The sequence below is a fragment of the Hyperolius riggenbachi genome, chromosome 2 (genome assembly GCF_040937935.1).
Source record: "Hyperolius riggenbachi isolate aHypRig1 chromosome 2, aHypRig1.pri, whole genome shotgun sequence".
In the NCBI taxonomy this organism is placed as follows: Eukaryota; Metazoa; Chordata; class Amphibia; order Anura; family Hyperoliidae; genus Hyperolius; species Hyperolius riggenbachi.
In genome coordinates, this window is record NC_090647.1 from 155,762,259 (window position 1) to 155,779,282 (window position 17,024).

The following is a 17,024-nucleotide window of genomic DNA, read 5'->3' on the forward strand; positions in this document are numbered from 1 at the left end:
GTGGCCTGGTGTTGCGCTGATCCACCTTTTGCGCAATTACTGTTACACCAAAACACTCTGTCTCTCAGGTGTCCAGAGGTTAGAACATATATCTGATTATCGGTGATACTGCAGATCATCAATAATCGGGTATATTCTGCATTCTCGGTGATACTGCAGATTACCGGTAATCAGACCCTCTCTGTGTTACACCGATCGTTACACCTTTATTTGCAAAAATAGCAGTAATATACCCTCATGACATACAAATTAAAAGAGTCCCTGAGGTAACTATTTATGTATTTTTTAAAGGGACCTGAGCAGTAGATAAAAATTAAATCAGTACTTACCTGGGGCTTCCTCCAGCCCACCGTAGGCCGCAAGGTCCCCCAGCATCCTCCTGGCTCCTCTCCCAGTCCCGCTGGTGATTTCATTACCAGCGACACCCGGGCCGAGTCTCGGCCCAACACTACCTGAACGATGACGTTACACTTCATCATGGCGGCCGGCGTGACAGCTTTGCGTGTGCGTGGTTCAGAGTTAGAAAACCGCACATGCGCAGGACTGTCACGCCGGCCACCATGATGATGTGTAGCAGGCAGCGTGATGATGCGGAGCGTCACCGTTCAGGGAGTGTTAGGCCCACACTTGGCCCGGGAGTCGCCAGTAATTAAATAATCAGCGGGACTGGGAGAGGAGCCAGGAAGATGCCGGGGGACCTCACGGCATACGGTGGGCTGGAGGAAGCCCCAGGTAAGTATTACCTGTGGAATTTTTATTTACTGCTCAGGGTCCCTTTAAATGTTATTATTTTATATATATATATATATATATATATATATATATATATATATATATATATATATATATATATATATATATATATATATATATATATAGAGAGAGAGAGAGAGAGAGAGAGAGAGAGTCCGAGGGGAGTCAACAGCTCACACTGGTGTCAGGAGGTGTATGCCCGCAACTAGGGGAGCCCAATCCCCCACAGGTATATAAAGAAAACGAGGAGTTGCAGCACACGGCTCTTTATTGAGCAGATAAAGTGGTTACAGACAGACGTTTCGGTTGCTTCCAACCTTCTTCAATGTCAAAGTACAAGTGTACAACATGAAACATTTATACCCGCCCAACAGGAAGTGACATGCTAAGTATACACCCATTATCATCAATGGCAAGACAATAAGTCCAAAAGACTACAGATAGTGTTAAATTCACACTTATCTGTTCCAGAGACAGTCCATGTATCAAATTCCTGTGTCTTTATCCGATTCATATCGTCCAATATGTAGGTACATAATCTGTAATGTTACAAAACAACACATCATAAATATAAATGCAGGTCAAAGTCCCTATTCAAACCCAGCGGGTGTAGGGACCCCAATTTATGAATCCACATGACCTCTCGTTTTTTAAGGAGCAAAACCCGATCCCCCCCTCTTCTAGGCCTAGGTATGGGATCAATAATCATGAATTTAAGATCTATGTCTCTGTGGCCCATAGATCTCCAATGTCTGGCTACCGGCAGATCAGAGGATCCCCCCCTGACAGAGCTCCTGTGTTGGCTGATGCGATCTCGCACCTTTTGTGTGGTTTCCCCCACATATCGTAACCCACAAGGGCATGTTAACATATACACCACAAAGGAGCTCTGGCAGGTGAGGAAGTGTCTGATCTGATAGTTGTCCCCAAATGTCGACCCCTTGGTCATATGTTGGCACTCAGAGCAAGAAAGACAAGGATATGACCCCTTACGTCTAGGGCCAAAAAAACTGGTGGTCTCACCAGTTGTGGGCAAAATATCAGCTCTCACCAACCTGCTGCCTATGGTCTCATTACGCCTGTAGGCTGGTATAGGAGGGGTGTGAAACTCAGGAATTTCCGGGTATGCATTGCCCAAGATGTGCCAGTGTCGCTTAACGCATGCCATAACTTTGTTAGATGAACCATGAAACTGGCACACAAAGGGCAACCGTACACTCGGATATCTGCCGGCTATCCTGGTTTCATCATTGACAGACTTAATCTTCTCCATTTCCTCCTGAATTAAATCACGGGGATACCCACGCTCAGAGAGCCTGTCAGCCATCTGCTGCCTTCTTCTATCAACAACTTGAGTATCAGTCACTATTCTTTCCACACGGAGCAATTGGCTCCTTGCTACTGATTTGAAGACAGCAGGTGGATGGAAGCTCTCATAGCGAAGCAGTTGGTTACGATCAGTTGGTTTCTGATAAAAATCCGATACCAAACCGTCTCCACAGCGTCTGATCGTGGTGTCTAAGAAATTCAATTCAAAACGATCATATGTAATTTCAAATTTCAGATTGGCATGAAATTGGTTGAGAGTGTCATGAAAGGACAGTAGGGACCCAATGTGGCCCCGCCACACCGCAAAGATGTCGTCAATGAAACGCCACCAGACACCACAGTGTCTGGCGTACGCTTCATTGTTATAGACATATGTACTCTCAAAGCGGTGCATGAATGCACCCGCGAACGACGGAGCCACATTGGATCCCATCGCCGTCCCCCACAATTGTAGGTAAAAGATGTCCTTAAAAAGGAAGTAATTGTTATCTAGAACAAAATGCAACAAGGTGTCAAAAAAGGACAATTGCGGCTGTGAGTATGACCCACATGACTCAATCAATTCCAAACATGCCAAAATACCCTCAGTTTGTGGAATAGACGTATAAAGTGATGAAACGTCCCAACTAACCAACCACACTTCATCTGTTGGAGTAAACTTCAAAGATGACACTCTATTAAGGAAATCAGATGTATCACGGATGAAAGATGGTGTATTTCGTATGAGTGGGGACAACACCTTGTCCAATAGTGTGGCACATGGGGTAAAAATCGACCCTATGCCAGCCACTATTGGACGCCCCGGAGGGTTCTCAAGGTTTTTGTGGACCTTTGGCAGAGTGTATAACACCGGGGTAATGGGATGTGCAACATACAAATAGTCACTCAGATCTCTGGTAATCACTTGTTGGAAAATTGCTGTATCTAAAATACTGCGTAATGCAGTTTTTAGCTGTGGGGCGGGGTTGCCTGGTAGTTGTTTATAGACTTCTTTTACAGACAATTGGGACAAAATTTCTGCCTCATAGTTCTTGTAGTCCATAACTACCAGGGCCCCGCCCTTATCAGCAGGTTTCAGCACAATGTCTCTCCTTTTGCTAAGTTCAAATAGGGCATTTCTCTCCCCCAAACTTAAGTTATTGCCAGTATAGTCTTTACTGCTTGAATTAATCAATCGATCAATGTCCCCTGAGACCTTATTAATAAACATCTCCACTCCAGTATATGAACTAGGAGGCACAAAGCGGCTCTTTGGAAATAACTGAAACTGTTTACTATTCAAGGCAGTGGATGTGACCGACCTAGTAATGGCCGGTTTCAACAGGAAATGTACTTTCAGTCTGATTTGTCGAAACAATCTATATGTATCCTGCTTCAAAGTAAACGTATCAAGTACAGTTCTAGGAGTAAATCCCAGTCCCCTATTAAGTACACGTACCTCGTCACTCTTAAGTTCAGCGACCGACAGATTCATGATCGCTCCTAACGTCGTTGGCTCCGAGTCACTCTGCGCTCCGGTGGGTCGCGCGGAGCCAATGGGGTTGAAGCGGGTGCGGCGGTGTTTCCGGCCTGCTCTGTGGTGATATCTCTTGTTTTGCGGCGGCGTCGTTGTTGTTGCCGGCCACGGCCTAAAAAACGGCCAGCCGGGGAGGAAGAGGAACCGGAAGTGGGGATAGATGACGTTGACGGTGCACGGTCCGTGCGCCAATTGCGTCCTCCCGTGGAATTCCAATGGTACACTTGGTTCCGGCGATAGTCCTCCTGATCCCGGTCAAACTTTGTGCGCTTGCGCTCTTGTAGCGTAACTCGAAGGTCCGCCAGAGTCTTATCAAGACGCTCTTTGGTCGTAGTAAATTCCTCCGCCGTAAGTGTATTGCGAAGCTCCGCCTCCACCGCTGCAGCTTTAGTCTGTAAGACGGGCAGTTCTTTCTGGATCTGTTGGATGGTCAGCGTAATAAGGTCAAAGGAGCACTTATTGAGTATTTGTGCAAAGAGAATTTTAAATTCCTCAGAGTCCGAGAATAATGTAGGAGTCAAACGGACTCGCAAACCACGTGGGATGTAGCGTACCCGGTGGTACTCTGCCAAAGTGACACAATGTAGCTCCAAAGCCAATTGCCGCTTGAGCAGCTTCTCCCAAGATCTGGTATTAACTGTAGATGTTTTCTGCGTGAGAAAGTCACGCGATCCAGTGACCTCCGTATGGATCCTTGATGTCTCTTCTTCTGTGTAGGAAAAGACACCACTGACAGGGACGGTAGGTGCAGGTTCCATAACGTGAAGCACGCTGACTCAGGGCAGATTATACAGAGTCCGAGGGGAGTCAACAGCTCACACTGGTGTCAGGAGGTGTATGCCCGCAACTAGGGGAGCCCAATCCCCCACAGGTATATAAAGAAAACGAGGAGTTGCAGCACACGGCTCTTTATTGAGCAGATAAAGTGGTTACAGACAGACGTTTCGGTTGCTTCCAACCTTCTTCAATGTCAAAGTACAAGTGTACAACATGAAACATTTATACCCGCCCAACTGGAAGTGACATGCTAAGTATACACCCATTATCATCAATGCTGTCACGGACGGTTGCGTCCTGTAACCGCCCGTGAAGGAAAGCGATCGCACTCGATTCTCTGCATCGATTGTGCTTCAAATCGATACAATCTGGGTTGAGTGTGTAGGGGCAGCTGCAGTCTCTTCTCAACAGACAGAGAGCACCAGCATGCTGGATGGCTCTTTTGATATGCTAATGAGCCTGAGCCTAATCTGCACTGGAGAGTCCCTGGCTTCAAGCTGTGCTGATGGCCCATCCATCAGGTATAAGGTGACAAGCAGCTGGCAGGAAGACTGGCCCTGTGACTGCTGATCAAGCCAGAGGTGTAAACTCAAAGTTGTCTAAGCAGATTTCACATTCAGATGTTAATTGAAGGAGCCAACAGGGCCTTTCATAGACAAGAAGCAGACACAGCTGGACTCCAGTCAGGCTGACTCCGGCCTTAGCAGGAAGAAATGAATGTACAATATAATCTTTTGCCCATTTACAGAATACAATAAATAGGGTGGTTATGAGAGCGGTATCATTGGATCCGTAGGGTCATGCTGGATCTCTTGATACCAGTCGAGAGGGGCCCGGGGCCCCTACCACTCAGGTATGAATCTACTCAGGACCCTGATCTGATGCACTAGCCATGTCAGGTATCATATTAATCTGTATTTTCCTCCAAGTATGAAGCTGTTACCCCCCTAAATGTAACGTGTATGGTTCAGGAGTTACAGCAATTCATAAGTTTAGCTCTAAAATCTCTGAGAGGGAATGAACTGTCATTTGCTGGTAGTTCAGAGGGGGCCGGCATTGCCACACCCCCAAACCAGCTTCATCAAAAGCACAGAGCCAGCAGGCGGGCTTTTGTCCTCCACACTGAACCATCTTGCACTCATCAGATGCCAGCTTGAGGATATGCTGGCATCCACCTGGTCTGAACTCTGAACTCTGGACTTTGAAACCAAGGACTTTATGATTCTTCCCACAATAAGGACATCTTTCCAGGAACTAAGTATTTTTCTCCCTTCTTTTATTTTTCATACTGGCTATTACTGTTTTACTAATTGGTGATTTTCATAATTGTCTGTATATATTAATTATTTATATTGCGTGAATAAACGACTTTCTCCAAGTCATTCACTTTCCGCTACCCTGCTTATCAGCACACACAGAAATGATCCCGGGTCTCTGAAGATACGCTACTGTTTGTTTGTTGTTGGCTAGACAGAATATCGTGTGTTTAACCGTTTTATTCGCAGGATTAGTCAGTCAGTTAGTGGGCCCCACGGTCCCATGATAACCGCGGTGGTGGCAGTTTACTCTGAACCAGTGGGTGAAGTGGTAATCACCCGTGTCTCACAGGCTTCCTTCTGCGTTGTCTGCGGCTAATTCTTAACGGTTCCTGCGCATTGACTGCGACCAGAGTTCGCACGATCTGTGCGCTGGCACCGTTTAGAAGGCTAAGTGCGGTCAGCCACGAGGGCTCTTGTGACAAATGCCCATCAGGAATTTGATACATGGACTGTCTCTGGAACAGATAAGTGTGAATTTAACACTATCTGTAGTCTTTTGGACTTATTGTCTTGCCATTGATGATAATGGGTGTATACTTAGCATGTCACTTCCTGTTGGGCGGGTATAAATGTTTCATGTTGTACACTTGTACTTTGACACTGAAGAAGGTTGGAAGCAACCGAAACGTCTGTCTGTAACCACTTTATCTGCTCAATAAAGAGCCGTGTGCTGCAACTCCTCGTTTTCTTTATATATATATATATATATATATATATATAAATATATATATATATATACACACACACATATACACACACATACTCTAATGTGTTATATTTAGGTAACTAAGTAAGATTGGGGGAGACAAAAGGTTAATTTTATGGGGTATTTATGTATTTTTAAGTTCGTGTATTAGGGTGTTTTTCACTATTTCACCACTAATTTGCAGGCCAGCGATTGCGTGTAGGGAAACAATGAATCATGCTCTTGGAACAAACAGCACCGCTATTTAATTGTTAATTGTAGTGCTGCTGCGATCAGCAAAAGGGCCATGATCTTTTTTAAGCTGATTGCAGCCTAGTGGAAATGGGCCCTTGCTCCTATTGGTCTGTATTTACATCTTTATGGGCTGGTTGGTCGCTATCCCTGACCTTTTGCATCAGCTTGGTATATCCGAAGCAGCCCGTCATGAGTGCATTGAATGGTCTGTTTACTATTTTTTTCTTATTTGAGTTTAAGTTTAGGTCTATCATTAATCAGCACTGATTTTTTCACAGGTGTGTAATCATTTTGTGTATGGCCTGGGACGCACTAGGGATTGCTGCTGCGCTTGCAATAGGCGCTTGCACAGGCTTTGTGCAGTGATCCCCAGGACGATTGTGTGTGTGGGGGGGGGGGGGGGGGAGGATTTTGTGTTTTTTTTAGGGAAAAAAAGGCCTATATACTTTTTAATATATTTACTGAACCTTAAGATTTCTGGCGTGTAGCCCTGCCCCCTGTCACAAGAGATCCTAGGCCTATCTCTATATCCAGTTAGAGAAGGGCACACAAGTCGCTGCAAAATCATTTTTGAAAAGCAATTAAAAAGAGATTTTGCAGTGCTCCTATCTTATGCATTAGAGTGGAATTGTTCCAAAAATGCAGCAGGACACCCACTTCCAATTTGGCCTAATTACAATTGCGGGTGTGGATTCCCCACCATTGAATAACAGCGTTTTGCACATTCATGAAATACCAGTAAAATTGCCATGCGCAGGCAACATTAATAATGCCAGTTACGTATTACCTAAGTACAGTATAATCTTGTTATAGTAAATGATGACATAATAATACGTCGGCTATAGTAAACTAAATGACCAGGTCCTGGCCAAGCAGCATCATAAGGATATGGGAGTAACGCCTGGTACAGTGTAATCTCGTTATAATATACTCGGGTATAGTAAATATTCGAGTATAGTAAACATTCGAGTATAGTAAACTACCTCTCCAGATCCCATCCAGTCTCCATTGTAAGTCTAATGGGAGGAACGCCTGGTAAAGTAAACTCTGATATAATAAAACTTCTGTTATAGTAAACATGTTTTTTAGCCCCTATGTGACGCTGACTCTGGATATATTAACCACTTGCCGACCGCGCACTCATACCGCGCGTCGGCAAAGTGGCAGCTGCAGGACCAGCGACGCAGTATTGCGTCGCCAGCTGCAGGCTGATTAATCAGGAAGCAGCCGCTCGCGCGAGCGGCTGCTTCCTGTCAATTCACGGCGGGGGGCTCCGTGAATAGCCTGCGGGCCGCCGATGGCGGCTGGCAGGCTAAATGTAAACACAAGCGGAAATAATCCGCTTTGTTTACATTGTACGGCGCTGCTGCGCAGCAGCGCCGTAAGGCAGATCGGCGATCCCCGGCCAATCAGCGGCCGGGGATCGCCGCCATGTGACAGGGGACGTCCTGTCATTGGCTGCACAGGACGGATAGCGTCCTGTGCAGCCCGGAACACCAGGGGGGCCAGGTAGGAGAGGGAGGGGGGGGGGATTTCGCCGCGGAGGGGGGCTTTGAGGTGCCCCCCCCCGCAACACCGGCAGGCAGGAGCGATCAGACCCCCCCAGCACATCATCCCCATAGTGGGGGAAAAAGGGGGGCGATCTGATCGCTCTGGATGCACCCTGATCTGTGCTGGGGGCTGTAGAGCCCACCCAGCACAGATCACAAATAACAGCGCTGGTCCTTAAGGGGGGGAAAAGGGTGGGTCCTCAAGTGGTTAAACAGTGGGCGGTGCATGTGTCATATGTCAGTGTGAAACCCATGGTCTGCTCTCTCTTCAGGCTGCTTGCAGGTGAGTTGATGCCTGATAACATTTGTAAGACACGAAGAAAGACACCCTCGCTGGATATACAGTACTGTACAAATAAGCAGCCTGGGGGAAATAAAGAATAATGTGAATGTAAACTAGGGGTGGGACGACGAATCCGGCGAATCCACGAATCCCTCGAATATTGGGAAATATTCGAGATTCGTGGATTCGAATCCCGACGCCATTTTTCACTTTCCGAATCCGCCGAATCCCGACGCTGCATCGCCGCATACGCCGCTCCCCCCGCCCGCACTCGTCCTCCCCCGACCCCCCCGCGCCTCCTCTGTTCGCCAGCATCAACTCACCTGAGCGGAGCGCACAGAGCGGCAGACCTCTCGCCGACTTCCTGGTTCCCCCTAGTGACCGCCTCTTACAATGATGTCATCAGTAAGAGCCGGTCCGGCCACTAGAGGGAACAGGGAAGTATCGAAGAGGTCTGCCGCTCTGCGCTCCACGGACAGGTGAGTAGATATTCATGCAGGGGTGAGCGGAGGAGGCACGGGGGGGGGGGGGGGGAAGCGGAGGAGGCACGGGGGGGGGGGGGGCGGAGGAGGCCGGGGAGGGGGGTTGGCAGTGAGCGGAGGAGGCATGGGAGGCCCCTATACCTACCTACAGGCCCCTATACATACCTACAGGCCCCTATACCTACCTACCCACCTACAGGCCCCTATACCTACCTACCTACCTACCTACAGACCCCTATACCTACCTACCTACCTAAAGGCCCCTATACCTACCTACCTAAAGTCCCGTATACCTACCTACCCATCTACCTACCTACAGGCCCCTATACCTACCTACCCACCTACAGGCCCCTATACCTACCCACCTACAGGCCCCTATACCTACCTACCTAAAGGCCCCTATACCTACCTACCTAAAGGCCCGTATACCTACCTACAGGCCCCTATACCTACCTACCCACCTACAGGCCCCTATACCTACCTACCCACCTACCTACCTAAAGGCCCCTATACCTACCCACCCATCTACCTACCTACAGGCCCCCCTACCTACCTACCTACGTAAAGGCCCCTATACCTACCTACCTACCTACCTACCTAAAGGCCCCTACACCTACCTACCTACAGGCCCCTACACCTACCTAAAGGCCCCTACACCTACCTACCTAAAGGCCCCTATACCTACCTACCTACCTACAGGCCCCTACACCTACCTACCTACCTACCTAAAGGCCCCTATACCTACCTACCTACATACCTACCTATACTGAAGGTCCCTTTACCTACCTACCTAAAGGCCCCTACACCTACCTACCTAAAGGCCCCTATACCTACCCACCCATCTACCTACCTACAGGCCCCCCTACCTACCTACCTACGTAAAGGCCCCTATACCTACCTACCTAAAGGCCCCTATACCTACCTACCTACAGGCCCCTACACCTACCTACCCACCTACCTAAAGGCCCCTATACCTACCTACCTACATACCTACCTATACTGAAGGTCCCTTTACCTACCTACCTAAAGGCCCCTACACCTACCTACCTAAAGGCCCCTATACCTACCTACCTAAAGGCCCCTATACCTACCTACATACCTACCTATACTTAAGGCCCTATACCCTGCTACCTATACTGAAGGTCCCTTTACCTACCTACCTAAAGGCCCCTATACCTACCTACCTAAAGGCCCCTATACCTACCTACCTAAAGGCCCCTATACCTACCTACATACCTACCTATACTTAAGGCCCTATACCCTATATACCTATACTGAAGGTCCCTTTACCTACCTACCTATACTGAAGGCCCCTATACCTAGTTAACTACCAATACTGAAGGCCCATATACCCTGCTACCTATACTGAAGGCCCATATACCCTGCTACCTTTACTGAAGGCCCATATACCCTGCTACCTATACTGAAGGCCCATATACCCTTCTACCTATACTGAAGGCCCATATACCCTGCTACCTATACTGAAGGCCCATATACCCTGCTACCTATACTGAAGGCCCATATACCCTGCTACCTATACTGAAGGCCCATATACCCTGCTACCTATACTAAAGGCCCATATACCCTGCTACCTATACTGAAGGCCCATATACCCTGCTACCTATACTGAAGGCCCATATACCCTGCTACCTATACTTAGGGCCCCTATACCTTGCTACCTATACTGAAGGCCCCTATACCTTGCTACCTGTACTGAAAGCTACCCATATTGAAGGCACCCATACCTAGCTAGCTACACTGAAGGCACCTTTACCTCGCTACCTATGCCTGGGTACCTATACTGCGGGCAACTATACCATGGATCGCACAATTCTTATGTGCAGGATTCGTTAGATTCGGGATTTGAAAGGTTCGAGATATTCGAGAACCTTTATAGATTCGGATCCGGATTCGGATTCGAAGAAAGTGTGGATTCGTCCCATCCCTAATGTAAACAAAAGAGGATGCAGTGTTACCACTTCCACTTTGCAATCACTGATAAAAGTATTATCACAGTCCTCCCACGGGATTGTACGCACTCCCATGAATCTCTTCCCTTGTTAGTGATGCCGCTCCTGTTAGCGTGTGGAGTGCAGTACAGGCTAATTTCACTTGTAGTGCAGATAAGAGAGGTGTAATGATCGCTGCTGCAGCAGCTATTACTGGAAGTAGTAGTGCTGCAGCTCAGGCAGTTCTGATCTATTTCCATGCAAGTTGCATAGCTTTGTCTGTCTTTCCCTGCTGTCAGCTTGTGACTGATTATCATTCACCTGTGTGGGAATCTGCATGTCTGCTCCCATTGGATGACCTCAGTATAAAGATCTGCTTCCTGCAGGGTTTCCTTGGGTTTTTTCATAGCTTCAGTGTAAGCCAGTCTTGCTGTCGCTTTAGCCCCCGATCGTGTTTCCTGTTATAAAGATACTTTGCTGGTCTTTGCATCATATATTGGTTCATTGCCAATATATATGCATACCAGCACGTTTATTATTTTCCTTGTATTTGTGTTACGTTAATACATCAGTGTCGCTGATGTATACGTACACGAACTGTTTATATCCTGTGTGCAGTTAGTCAGCTTCCAGCACGTTTTGGTAGGTTGCGCGTACCGTGACCACCCGTGCTGAGGTAGTTACCCTGCTCCTGGTTCTGTTTGTGGATTGCGTTCATCTCTGCGAAGAGATAACGAATCCTTCTGAATCCTGTCCTGTTACCGTTTGTGGATTGCGTTCATCTCTGCGAAGAGATAACGAATCCTTCTGAATCCTGTTCTGTTAACGTTTGTGGATTGCGTTCATCTCTGCGAAGAGATAGCGAATCCTTCTGAGTCCTGTTCCCTGTATTAATCCAGTCCTAGTCAGCGTTCCTGCTTATGTCATATATCGGTTCATTGCCGATATATACATATGTTAGTCAGACGTTACAAATAGTTTCATTGATAGCTGTAATTGTAATACGCTAGGAAAACATACTTATTGTATATTTATCTGTGTTACGTTCATCTATCTTAATCCTGCTATTTTCTGACTGTCCTGTCCTGTCTTTGTGAGGCACGCCATCGCCGCATCGCATTGGCTGTCTCATTCCAGTCTGTCTGGTTTTGGACGCTTGCTGTCGCTAAGTAGCCGCTAGCTAGCAAGCGTTCATTCTGTCTACCTGTCCTGATCTCATCAGTTCTGGTTTGTGCGCTCAGCGCTACTTTGCGCTGAGACGTTATAACGAAAGCATTGTTTGTGGCTGTCAGATCTGCACCGGCTCTGTGCGCCACAATCTCCTATTGCAGTCAGTCCTCCCCTCCACTATACTAGGGATAGCCTGTTTCCTGGTGCTAGTGTGTGTACCTCCTCCACGCCAGCTCATGCGTTGCATGCTGACTGTGGAGAATACACCACCAAGCCTTACATTATGAAAACCCCATTACCAATCCCCATTGTGGGGGGGATTCCCAGAAAGTATGACACTGTTAATTATGGTTCCTGTTCCTTTAAGAAATTTGAAGAACTTAGCTCTGAAACAGAAAATGAGTTTTTCTCTGAATGTGCCAGGTTCCTGACCAATCCTGATCTCCAAGCGACTCCTGTTTCAACCTGGGCACTCCAACTAAGTTATATTTTGTTTAAAGGGGAATTATTCCAGTGGGCATTTGATGTTCTCAATCATTCCGATTTGAAAGAGAGACCACTGGAATTTCTAGCGTTTGTGATCCATAACTGGTTGCGCATAGATCCATTGCCTTTTCCTCTTAATGAACTCCTGGCAGCAGGCCAATCAGCTGCTCCTTCAATTGCTTGCAAGAATGAGCAGCAAGCAGAAAGTGTTACTGATAATTTTCCTGCAGCTTTGAATAAATCACCAAAAACCGCAAGGTCAAAGGCAAAACGCAAACGTTCTAAGAAACGTGTCCAATCTGCAGAATCGTTATCCTTAGCGACTGAGACCTATAATGAGATTCTGCCATTAACAGATAATGAAATGCAATTGTCTTTCAGGGGAGTTAAATGGACTTATGAAACTACTAATGAACTTTCCTCCCTGGCTAGGGAAAATAAAGATTTTTGTTTAAAAAAATTATCTGAGTATGATTATGAGGAGATATTACAGAGTATTGAACAAATCAACTTATTTGTAAAGCAAGGAAAGTTTGCATACACTACAGTTCAGCACTTGCTACAGGTGTTGGAGATTCTTAGGAATAAGGAATCTGCCAATCACCTGCTAATTAACCCAATATATGTCCCTGCTACAATCATATCTGCAAACCATGATCTGCCTGTTAAGTATGCTTGGAATCCTCCATTTGAGAAAGGAGAGATGGAAGCTCTGGTCAATGAATGGAAGAATGATTCAAGTTCATTTTGTCAATTTTACAGTGCAAAAAGTGAATTGGTATTGAATGCATGCATTAAGTCTGCCTATAACCTAATAAAAACTGGTGTGTGTGAGTATGACTTTGTGGCTCCATTGATTGATGTGTGGGAACTGATTTTGGATGATTTTTTTGTGACTCCGAATTCGCAAATTTGGCGTTCTGACCCGCCTGCTTCAGCACCTTTGGCTGATTCAGCAGGTGATTCGGAGCTCTTTTTGTGTGAAATTGAAGTTCCTGCAATTCCACCCTGTACCATGGATAACTCAGTGTTACTTCCCAGTAAAACAGAAGCCACTGATACATTCTTAACCTTGCCCTGCGCAAATTTCTCAGCAGAGAATCCAGAGGTCCTGCTGACTTCCGAGTCCAGCCTAGCCAGTACTCATGACTCTTTGTTTAGTGAAACAGACACCAGAAAAATCTTGCCTGTCTCTGCAAACACTTCTGCAGAAATTACCTGTGTTAATAAAGTTCAACTCCTGTCTGATCCAGCAGATGCCAATAGATGCATTACATCAGTTTCCGAGTCCCAGCAATCCTGTCTAGTAAACTCAGAACCCCAGCATCTGAATTTTCCAATTTTACAAATGAATGGTGATTCAGATGCGCAAACATTGTGTCTTGATCTTCCTGTTTCTACACCTCGCTCTAGTTTCGTGAATAGCTCAGAGCATCTGCTCTGTGAACCTGAAATCGCAGAATTATTACCTTGTTCAGAAAATGTTCCAATAAATTTGCCCTGTACCATGAATTGTGCAGTAGATCTCTCCAATGAAACTCAGGTCACAGAATCATTATGCTGTCCAGCAGGTGCTTCCATGGTTTTGCCCTGCAATATGGACTGTTCAGTGATCCTGTCCAGTGAAGCTGTGGTCGCAGAGTCTTATGCTTCACCCAGTACTTTGGATATTTCAAACCCTCTAGCAGAAGGGTCTGAGGCACTGCTTACCTCAGTTGGTGTTGCAGTAATATTCACTTGTCTAGCAGCTGTTTTGGAATTACAGTCTGCTCTAATAAAACTTGATGAATTTCTGTCCAGCAAAGCAGAAGCCATTGAAATATTGTCCTCGTCAGCAAGTGTGTTAGATACCTTGCCCTGTACACAGTCTGATTTAACCAATGTTGAGTCCCTCTCCAGTGTTGTAACAGCCGAGGAACTCCAGCCCTGTCCTCTGAATGTTTCAGAAGTCTTGCCCTGTAACATGGATAATTCTGATTCTCTGGTCAAAATAATAGAAATCTCAGAATTTCAGTCCGGTCTGATGAGTGTTCCTGAAACCCAGCCCTGTATCCTGAAAGATTCTGGTTCTCTGGCCGCTGTGGCAGAGGTTCCAGAGTCCCCTTCCTGTCCAGGGAATTCCTCAGTTTTGCCTAGTCCAGTGGGGGCTGCTGCAATACTGACTTGTTCTGCAGCGCCTTATGAGCTCCAATCCAGTGTATTAAATGAGTCTCTGTCCAGTCCAGAGGTAGTTGTGGAGTCCCTATCTGGTTCAGTGCATACATCAGAAGATTTGTCCTGTCTTGTTAGTGCCCCTGAATCTGATTTGTTACTGACTTTGCTGGAATCAGCGACATCTAAGTCTGATCCAGCATTCTCGTGTAAAAGTCCAGTAGTTGCGAAGTTTAGTCATGATGATTTTTTTTTGGCCAGTCCTGGTTTTGGTCCTGTCTTGGCTGACCCTGAGGCTCACAGTTCCTTGACATGCCCAGAGGTTTCTCTTGTGCCGGTGTGCCCAGATGTTCTTTGTGTGCCAGAATGCCCAAGTGTGTCTAAGGTGTTAGCGTGCTCTGATGCTTCCTTAGTGGGAACACGTTCTGATGTTGCCAGTCTGCCTGCATGCCCAGAGATGGTTCTGGTCCCTGAAAGCCCTGATATTGATGTTTGTCCTTGTGGCCCTGACTCGGGAATTGCCCTAGGTTCCATAGGGGTTCTTGATGGTTCTCCATGTGAGCCTAAGGGGCATTCTGACCTATGGGGATCTCTTTGGAGCTTCAAGGTGTTCTGGGAGGTCTCTGAGAAAACTTGTCCTGGTGCCTTGGACTGGTTCAACAGTGGGTTTTGTGTTGGTAAAGACAGTACCGGTGGGCATTGCAAAGGCTTTGGCGTTTCTGAACGGTTCCTGGAAGGCGGTGGGTATCGCTCAGGGAGTTTCGGAGGGCTTTCTTCTGGAAATCATGGTTCTGATGGGTGTCACACTGGGACTTGTAGTACTGATGGGCATGGTTCTGTAGGTTCTGGTTCTGATGGGTCCAGTCTTGTGGGGACTGATTCTGGAATTCGGTCTTGCCGGGCTGTCCCGGTCATCATGAATTATCAGTCAGACTGTTTTGTTGGGAATTTCAGTTTTGAAAAGCGTCTGGAATCCGCTTTTAAAGGCGGGGGTACTGTAATGATCGCTGCTGCAGCAGCTATTACTGGAAGTAGTAGTGCTGCAGCTCAGGCAGTTCTGATCTATTTCCATGCAAGTTGCATAGCTTTGTCTGTCTTTCCCTGCTGTCAGCTTGTGACTGATTATCATTCACCTGTGTGGGAATCTGCATGTCTGCTCCCATTGGATGACCTCAGTATAAAGATCTGCTTCCTGCAGGGTTTCCTTGGGTTTTTTCATAGCTTCAGTGTAAGCCAGTCTTGCTGTCGCTTTAGCCCCCGATCGTGTTTCTTGTTATAAAGATACTTTGCTGGTCTTTGCATCATATATTGGTTCATTGCCAATATATATGCATACCAGCACGTTTATTATTTTCCTTGTATTTGTGTTACGTTAATACATCAGTGTCGCTGATGTATACGTACACGAACTGTTTATATCCTGTGTGCAGTTAGTCAGCTTCCAGCACGTTTTGGTAGGTTGCGCGTACCGTGACCACCCGTGCTGAGGTAGTTACCCTGCTCCTGGTTCTGTTTGTGGATTGCGTTCATCTCTGCGAAGAGATAACGAATCCTTCTGAATCCTGTCCTGTTACCGTTTGTGGATTGCGTTCATCTCTGCGAAGAGATAACGAATCCTTCTGAATCCTGTTCTGTTACCGTTTGTGGATTGCGTTCATCTCTGCGAAGAGATAGCGAATCCTTCTGAGTCCTGTTCCCTGTATTAATCCAGTCCTAGTCAGCGTTCCTGCTTATGTCATATATCGGTTCATTGCCGATATATACATATGTTAGTCAGACGTTACAAATAGTTTCATTGATAGCTGTAATTGTAATACGCTAGGAAAACATACTTATTGTATATTTATCTGTGTTACGTTCATCTATCTCAATCCTGCTATTTCCTGACCATCCTGTCCTGTCTTTGTGAGGCACGCCATCGCTGCAAACGCATTGGCTGCCTCATTCCAGTCTGTCTTGTTGTGGACGCTTGTTGTTACTAAGTAGTGGCTAGTTAAGCAAGCGTTCATTCTGTCTACCTGTCCTGATCTCCTCAGTTCTGGTTTATGCGCTCAGCGCTACTTTGCGCTGAGACGTTATAGCGAAAGTATTGTTTGTGGCTGTCAGATCTGCACCGGCTCTGTGCGCCACAATCTCCTATTGCAGTCAGTCCTCCCCTCCACTATACTAGGGATAGCCTGTTTCCTGGTGCTAGTGTGTGTACCTCCTCCACGCCAGCTCATGCGTTGCATGCTGACTGTGGAGAATACACCACCAAGCCTTACAAGAGGGCCGTCTCACTGCAAAACTAAGAGTGCTAAGTCCTGCCCATGGAGGTAT

General features: G+C 46.6%; 1 long non-coding RNA gene across 1 annotated transcript in view; it reads right to left on the reverse strand.

Moving 5' to 3' along the window:
• Positions 1-1,003: 1,003 nt before the first annotated feature.
• The window catches only part of LOC137545941 (uncharacterized), a 41,738-nt gene continuing 25,717 nt past the window's right edge, over positions 1,004-17,024 (reverse strand). The window contains exon 2 of the long non-coding RNA XR_011026130.1: positions 1,004-1,292. This is a non-coding gene — a long non-coding RNA (uncharacterized lncRNA). The remainder of the gene's footprint in view (positions 1,293-17,024) is intronic.